The 9,062-nt window shown below is 45.3% G+C and overlaps 1 non-coding gene across 1 annotated transcript; it reads left to right on the forward strand.

Annotated features, from left to right (window-relative positions):
* Positions 1 to 8,625: 8,625 nt before the first annotated feature.
* Positions 8,626 to 8,766, forward strand: LOC142873481 (U4 spliceosomal RNA). The gene has a single exon (XR_012921511.1). It is a non-coding gene; the product is annotated as a U4 spliceosomal RNA (small nuclear RNA).
* Positions 8,767 to 9,062: the final 296 nt, after the last annotated feature.

Consider the following 9,062-nt stretch of genomic DNA (forward strand, 5'->3'; position numbering starts at 1 on the left):
TTCTGTAAGATAAAAATAAAGATAAAATAGAAAATCAGAGCAGCCCTTAGGGATAAAGTGGGGAAACAGCGGCGTTTTGTTCTAAATCCTCAGTTAGGACTGAGGGGCAGGGTCTGCGGGCAGGAAAGAGTGTTATGACCCGAATCCATTTGATCCGTGGATAGGAACAAGGTGATGTTGTGGAGACAGGTGTCATCTGGCCTTCTGCTAGACACCCCCCAGCAAGGTTGGCCTTCACCTTTGCAGGTTCATAATCTTAAATTAATTAACAGCAAAGTTAACAGAACTTGGATACTAGGCCGGGCATGGTGGCTCACGCCTGTAATCCTAGCACTCTGGGAGGCTGAGGTGGGTAGATTGCTCTAGGTCGGGTGTTTGAAACCAGCCTGAGCGAGACCTCATCTCTACTAAAAATAGAAAGAAATGAATTGACCAACTAAAATATATATATAGAAAAAATTAGCCAGGCATGGTGGCATATGCCTGTAGTCCCAGCTACTCGGGAGGCTGAGGCAGGAGGATTGCTTGAGCCCAGGAGTTTGAGGTTGCTGTGAGCTAGGCTGACGCCATGGCACTCACTCTAGCCTGGGCAACGAAGGGAGACTCTGTCTCAAAAAAAAAAAGAACTTGGATACTGACTAACAAAGCTCAAAGATGAGAATGTCTAAAGTAGAAGGCCAAATTATTCATTTCCACTGAGAAACATAAGTGCCCAATTTACCAGGTATGGAGTCAGCATAATGGAAGAATTCTGTTCCCGTTAGTGAGGGAGCAGTGCCGTGCCACAGCGATGTGTCCCTGCGTTGGCCAAAGTTAAAGCTCTGTGTCTGGGGGGCGTGGGGGGGCGTGGTGGCTGGGAACAGGGAGGAGAGAAATGAGCACAGCAGAGCAGACACAAGGATGGTGGCATCAGCTTCTCCTTCCAGACTCATGAACTTGATTTTGAAGCCCACAGAGTATGAGGGATAGTCAGAAACTAGGGGGAGGTTTCATGAGAAACAGTATGTGGTTCTGAGCCCAGGAGACAAATGGCCCTTCAGACTTCAGAAAGGGATGGAATACTAGTTTTCTAGGGCTGTTGGGTGCCACTACCTGGGTGGCTTAAAACAACAGACGTCTGTTTCTTCTCTCACAATTCTGGAGGCTGGAAATCAAAGTATCAGCAGGGCTGGTTCCTTCTTTTTTGAGACAGAGTCTACTCTGTTGCCCGAGCTAGAGTGCTGTGGCGTCAGCCTAGCTCACAGCAATCTCAAACTCCTGGGCTCAAGTGATCCTCCTGCCTCAGCCTCCCAAGTAGCTGGGACTATAGGCATGCACCACCATGCCCGGCTAACTTTTTTCTATATGTTTTTAGTTGGCCAATTAACTTCTTTCTATATTTTTTTTTGAGACAGAGTCTCGCTTTGTTGCCCAGGCTAGAGTGAGTGCCCTGGCGTCAGCCTAGCTCACAGCAACCTCAAACTCCTGGGCTCAAGCAATCCTGCTGCCTCAGCCTCCCAAGTGGCTGGGACTATAGGCAAGTGCCACCATGCCCGGTTAATTTTCTATATATATTAGTTGGCCAATTAATTTCTTTCTATTTATAGTAGAGACGGGGTCTCACTCTTGCTCACGGTGCTTTCGAACGCCTGACCTTGAGCAATCCACCTGCCTCAGCCTCCCAGAGTGCTAGGATTACAGGCATGAGCCACCTCGCCTGGACTAGGGCTGGTTCCTTCTGAGGGCACTGGCTCCTGGTGACAGTTGACAATCCGGCGTCCCTTGGCCTGGAGATGCATCGTTCCAATCACTGCCTCCATCTTCACATGGCGTCCTTGCATGTCTTTCTGTGTCTCCTTGCCTCTTAAAAGGATACCAGTCATATTGCATTAAAGGCTCACTCTACTCCAATGTAACTTCACCTTAACTAATTACATTTGCAATGACTTTAGTTCCAAATAAGGTCACATTCTGAGGTACCTGTGGTTAGGATGCATCTTTTTTGCCCACCAAGGCAGCCTCATTATTTCTTTCTTTTTTTTTTCTTTTTTTTTTGGCATTTTATGGGGGTACAAATTTTAAGGTTTCAATAAATGCCCTTTCCCCCCTCCTTTTTTTTTTTTTTTTTTTTTTTTACAGATACACAAACACTGATATTTAATTTTACCAAGGTCTTACACTAGAGCATTAATGTAGAAGTAACTATAGGGGATACACTTAGATATTTTAAAAATAAATTACGTAGTAATAAGAAATTAGACATCCTGCATTCTTCCATTTGCTGCAATAACAAATTGACAATGAAGACCATTTAATAGAAACACTCAACTCTAAAGAGGGCGAGCCTCATTATTTCTACAAACACTATGTACAGTGGACATGTTATTAATGTCGCTTCAAACTCTTTTTTCTCTTCTTCTGGTAGTGCACCTCCTTCCTCCCTTCCTGTGGGAGACACTTCCTCACCCTTCCCAACCTTCGAGTCCACACCCATGGCCACACAGGACTGAGATGGAACCCAAGCCGGGCACGTGACTGGGCAATGAATGACCTGCCCTCAGATTTTTCTCAGGAGAGCTGGTGGAGGAAAGCTTTTTCCTGTCTGGGATGCGGGACTTGCACATGAAACCCTGAAACTGCCGCAGCCATGTCCCCGAATACCTGAAGAGAAGTTGTCTGAAGTAAGAGAAGACGAAGCCGACAGGCAGAGAGGAGCTGAGAGGCAGACAGCAAAAGCCAGGCAGATGGCCTGGGGGTTCCTGCTCCCAGCTCTCCCCAAGGCTGGGTGCTGGCTCTTCCAAGGGTTACGAGAACTAATCAGGCCTCCTTTGTGCTCGAAGCAGTCCGAGTTAGGTTCTTGGAAGGGAAAGAGTCCTAGGAGACACGAGTAGCATGGTTAAGAGGAAGGAGACGCAGCAGTAAGTGGGTCCAGAAGGGCTTTGCCACTTGAGAAGGGCCGCGGAGAGTCCCTGGGGAAGGAAAACATCCAGAGGAGCCGAGGGGCTGGGTGAAGAAGTGGACCCTGAGACATACTTGGGGTGTGGCTAGGTAGGGGGGCACCCAAACAGGAATTTTGGTGTTCAAGCTCAGCTGGACCCAGTGATGCCCCTGTGGCACCTGAGGCTATTTGAATTTAAATGAGAAGGCAAATTACACAAGGCTGGTTGGTGAGCCTAGGATCCTGGCAAGGGTGAGCTGCACACGCTGACTTAAACATTCACTGGCATCAGGCTCTGAGGTCTAGTTTCACAGTAGAATATCCCCGTCAGGAGGACATGAATTTATTCATCATTCAACAAGCATTTATTAAAGACCTACTGTGTCCTAGGCACTTTGGTGGGCATGGGTGGGTATGTTGTGATACACAAAAGACGTGATTTCTGCTCCCATGGAGCTTTCTGTCTGTGAGGAAAAAAGATATTGAACAAATAAATATACAAATAATAAATGTGTATGGCCAGGCATGGTGGCTCACGCCTGTAATCCTAGCACTCTGGGAGACTGAGGTGGGCAGATGGCTCAAGGTCAGGAGTTCGAGACCAGCCTGAGCAAGAGTGAGACCCCCGTCTTTACTAAAAATAGAAAAAATTAGCTGGGCATGGTGGCGCATGCCTGTAGTCCCAGCTACTCGGGAGGCTGAAGCAGAAAGATTGCCTGAGCCCAGGAGTTTGAGGTTGCTGTGAGCTAGGCTGATGCCACAGCACTCTAACCCAGGCAACAGAGTGAGACTCTGTTTCAAAAAATAAAAAATAAAAAATAAATAAAATAAATGTGTAATATCAAATTGTAGTAAATATTATGAAGGAAAAGTTATGAGAAGGAATGGTTAGGGAGGACTCAGTTTAGATTGAAAGGTTAAGAAAGGCCTCTCTGAGGAAAGAACATGGAGACTTGAAGGGGAGTAGAAGGCAGCCAGGCAACTAGTGTGTTGAAGAGGAGAATGGTAAGGAAGGCAACAGGAGGGAAGATTCCTTGCAAAGGAAATAGCCTATGCAAAGGCCCTGTGGCCAGAAAGAGCTGGGCTCTAAATGAAAGAGAAGTGTGGCTGGAGTATGGTTAGGAAAAGAAGAGAATGGCTTGAAAAGAGCCTAGACAGATGGGCAAAGGCCCTATGTAATGATTCTAGATTCTTGGGGTTCAATTCCCCAACAGAGAAATTAAAAAAAGATAAAAAGGAGTAGATTCTATCCTAAGTGCAATGGAAAGCTGCTTAGAAATTTTAATTAATGTTCAAATTACCTGCAAAAAAAAAAAAAAAAAGAATTAGGCCAGATGTGGTGGCTCACACCTGTAATACTAGCACTCTGGGAGGCTGAGGTGGGAGGATTGCTTGAGATCAGAAGTTCGAGACCGGCCTGAGCAAGAAAGAATTATAAATAAATAGAAAGAAATTAGCCAAACAACTAAAAAAATAGAAAAAAGTTAGCCGGGCATGGTGGTACATGCCTGTAGCCCCTGTTACCCGGGAGGCTAAGGCAGGAGGATCACTTGAGCCCAGGAGTTTGAAGTTGCTGTGAGCTAGGCTGATGCCATGGCACTGTAGCCCAGGCAAGAGAGTGAGACTCTGTCTCAAAAAAAAAAAAAGAAAGAAAGAAAGAAAAAAGAAATAGAAAAAGAAAATGAGAGAATTAACTGAAAAAGGACAAGAGAGACCAGTTAGGAGTTTATATATAATAGTTTGGAGGAAAGAAGATGATAGTTTGGACCAGGTGATGGCAGAGAAGTATGGATTTGAGATAGAAGTCAGAGGTAGAACTGATGACAGGAGACATTGTGTGGATGTGGTAGGTGACAGAGAGGGAGATGTCAAGAATGGCTCCAAGGTTACTGGCTTGAGCTTCTGGAAGCTGCTAGGGCCATTAATTGGGTGGAGAAATAATGGAGAAGGACGTTTCATAAGGGCAAGGAAGCTCAAAGACTGTTTCAGTTTTGACATGTTAGGTTTGGGATGCCTGTGGGACTTCTAAGTGGAGACGGTAAACACTAGTTGGATACATGTGTCTCATATGATATATGAAAGATCTGGGTTGGTGGTTTGAATTTGCAAATCACTGGGGGAAAAAATAGGAATAGATGAAGAGAGTATGGAATGAGAAGGAGCCCAGGGCCTGAGATCAGAGGACGGCATTCCATGCAGTTGCTGGGTACAATTGCTGACAAGTCCAGTGTGATGAGCATGGAAGAATGCGTATTGGCTTTGGCAAACGGATTTTCATGGCCCTGTCAAGAGCTTCCTCAATGCAGTGGTGGGAAAACCACCATGTCTGAAAGGCACTTGCGAGCTCCCTGAGCTCATCGCTTGGGAATCTTCCACGGACCAACTGTCCCTCCACATTATTCAGCTCACGTCCTCACAAGTTCAGGTGAGACTGAGAAACAATCTGGTTCTCGTGGACACTCAGACTGGAATCGTGCGTTTATTAACTGCAATTAGCCAGGAACAGGCTGATAGGATTACTCTTCTTGTTCCAGCACACAGGGTGGTGGTAAGATAAAAGTTTCCCACAACTTTATTTCTGAGAACAGTGTCTGAAGTTTGGATGAGACCGTGGGTATGGGATCCCCTTGGATATGGTAAAGGCATGTTGCTGTGTGATGTGTTAGTGCTGGTGTTGGAAAGGAGCTGGCAGCTCGTCCTATCATCCTGGTGCTGGGGACCTTGTGAGCCATGACCCCATCTCCTGTTAGGCTGCTGTGCCTACCGACGTCCCCCAACTGCAGCCAGCGCTCCGTTTATCCAATGGCCCGTCTCTCTCCCACCACACTGAGGAGATTAGAAATGGAAGATGGGCAATGTCCTTTGGAAAGTGTAAGGACAGTTCAGAAGCCCATGTTGATTCTCCCTTGTTTGTACTAAGTAAAAAACGAATTGCCGGGTGTGGGGCTCACGCCTGTAGTCCTAGCACTCTGGGAGGCTGAAGCGGGAGGATGGCTCAAGGTCAGGAGTTCGAGACCAGCATGAGCAAGAGTGAGACCCCCCCCCCCCGTCTCTAATAAAAATAGAAAATAAATTAATTGGCCAACTAAAAATATATAGAAAATTTAGCTAGGCATGGTGGTGCATGCCTGTAGTCCCAGCTACTCGGGAGGGTGAGACAGAAAGATCACTTGAGCCCAAGAGTTTGAGGTTGCTGTGAGCTAGGCTGGCGTCCTGGCACTCTAGCACAGGCAGCAAAGTGAGACTCTGTCTCAAAAAAAAAAAAAAATGCAAAAAACGAATTGTGGGGTAGGGGGCTCACACCTGTAATCCTAGCACTCCGGAAGGCAGAGGTGACAGGAGAATCTCTTGAAGCCAGGAGTTTGAGACCATCCTGAGCAAGAGCGAGATGCCCCTCTCTACAAAGCATAGCAAAATTAGCTGGGCATAGTGGTGTACACCTGTAGTCCCAGCCACTTGAGAGGCTGAGGCAGGAGGATTGCTTGAGTTTGAGGTTGCAGTGAGCTAAGAGGATGCCACTGTCCTCTAGCTGGGGCGACAGAGCAAGATTCTGTCTCCAAAAAAAAAAAAAAAAAAGATTGGAAAATGTCTACTAAGGTTAAGCTGTCTGTCTCCTCCACACACATTTAATAATAGACAAGCTGAGGAGAGGCATCCCTTCCTCAGGAAATTACTCGGTTTAAACTAAGTAGGGGAAATGCTGGTTTGTAACGCAGTTTAATTCAACCTGCCACTTGTGGATTGAGAAGGACCCAGATCCAAGCCTACCTCTATCGCTTTGGAGCTGTGAAACGGGGGTGTGTGACTTCATTTCTCTCAAGCTCATTTTGCTCAGTGATAAAAGCGTATGATGATCATAATACTTAGCTCCCAGGGATGGTGTGAGGTAAAGAGATAAGACAGATTAAAAGAGATCAAGTGGATAAAGTGCTTGGGAATGGAGGCCACTAGCAAACATTAGCTCCTTCCCTCCCTGCCCCCTACCTTAGCTGTAGGTCTGCAGCTGAAATGTAGCACAGTTGGTCGGTCACCGCCCGCCCTGAGGAAAGTGTGAGGAAGCAAGTGAGGGCTCTGGGGAGAAGATGAAGCCATGAGCTGGGGAGCTGTGGGTGCATTTGAGGCTTGGCGCCCTAGGGGCTACAGAAATAGGTTTGCACCTTTAGTAAGGTTTAGACTGGATGCTATAAAGCTTGTGTCACCAGTCATTTCTGACACAATAATGAAAGTCTGTCATGTTGGCTTCTAAGCTCAAGGTTTCAATTCACCTTGGAGGGGTAAAACCCACTTTGCAGCTAGACTCATTGGTCCTAGGCTCTTTCCTGAGCACATGTGCTTTTCACTTCTCAGAACCAGTTTATCCAGACTAAAAACCAACGCCTGCTGTTGGCTTGTCTAGAGAAAACAAAACCATTAATGATAGTTAACATGTTAATTGCAGAAAGCGCTTCTTTAAGTTTCTGTTGGCAACAAGTCACCAGTCTAACAGAGTAAGTGAAGTGCATCCAGACTCAATTTAAAATCTGGCCAGGCGGGGTTTTTGATCTTCATGCTTCAGGTTTTCGTTATTAAAGTTGCCAAAATGCCAAGCTTATAATTTACAAGTTGTACCCGTGTGTCACTTAGAAAGAAACCCAAACATAAAAATAGAAATGAAACTTGGGAAAATACCAACCCAGGTAAATAAATCTTATGTCAAATGTAGAAAGCTTAGAAACCTGTGGTCAAGGTTATACTAATTGCTTAAATTTCAATTGATTAAAGCAAGTGCATTAACCAGTCTGCGGGTCACTGCCCGGAGGAAGGTGATAATTCTCTCGTGTTTCAAATAATTTTTTCACATCATTTCTTGCTCTTTTTTCTTCTCCTATCAGTGGTCTTTTCATCTCCTTTAGGGATATAGCCATCCTGGAGAGACTGCTTATTCATTTCTTGGGCCACAGACTGATCTCTCTATAACAGGCAGGGTAATACTTCCATTGGAATTACTTTTACCTTAAGCATCACACCTGTAGGGCCAAGGTTACTGGTGATCCCTCTGCAAACCTTTGTTACATTGCCACACATTGCATCCCTGACCCCAACCAGCAGTTAGAAAAGTGCATGCACTTGTCAAAGGTAGGACAAGGCAAGAATGCGAATGGATAATTGCAAAATATTGCCCCTAAGCCTAAAACCTTGCACCTCCTTTTTTCCTTCCCTCCATATCCAGCAAATCACCAAATCCTGCTAATGTGTTCTTAAATTTTTTTTGGTGGGCATGCTTAATTCTTCCTTTCCCTTGTGTGATGGTTATTTTCATATGTCACCTTGGCTAGGCTATAGTGCCCCCTTTAATCAAACACTAATCCAGGTGTTTCTGTGAAGGTATTTTGTAGCTGTGGTTTACTTTAAAGGAGATTATCAAAGATAATGTGGGTGGGTCAGTTGAAAGTGTGGGGGTAGAAGACTTTTCCTCTGTCTTCTTAGATTCAGTGTCTAGGGGCTGCAAATTAAACTCACAAAGGACACATTAAGGGGAGAAAAATTAGCCAGGGGTGGTGGCATATGCTTGTAGCCTTAGCTACTTGGGAGGCTGAGGCAGGAGGATGGCTTGAGCCCAGGAGTTGAAGGCTGCAGTGAGCTATGATCGCACCATTGTACTCTAGTCCGGGTAACAGAGCGAGACCCTGTCTCAAGAAAAAAAAAAGAAAGAAAAGAACAATTAACTTACCTTTGCACAGTGGCACTATCATAGCCAATGAGGTTTAGCAGAGGCTCGATTATTGCTAATTGAAAATTTTTCCCAACATCCCACCATGATGACTTGCAATATAGTCAACATTGGTAATTTTTGATGGTCCCTATGTGGGCTGAGTTAAAAAAAAAAAAAAGAACAGTTCACTGATGCAATGTCATACACATGCGAGATCTCAGTGATGAGGAATTCAAAGGGGTGGCTAGAATTTGGGGCTTATATATCATCTAATAGGTGAACAAGAGGGAGAGAAAGGCAATTATGGGAAAACAAATGACTTTTTGGAAAGATAAATGGGCTTTCAGGAGAACAAACAAGAGATTAAAAAGTTTGTGATAATGTTTGTCTGTCAGGTATAAGTGGTCTTTCCATCTCCTTCAGGGATATAACTGACCTGGAGAAGAAATGTGG

The sequence above is a fragment of the Microcebus murinus genome, chromosome 10 (genome assembly GCF_040939455.1).
Source record: "Microcebus murinus isolate Inina chromosome 10, M.murinus_Inina_mat1.0, whole genome shotgun sequence".
NCBI classification, from domain to species: domain Eukaryota; kingdom Metazoa; phylum Chordata; class Mammalia; order Primates; family Cheirogaleidae; genus Microcebus; species Microcebus murinus.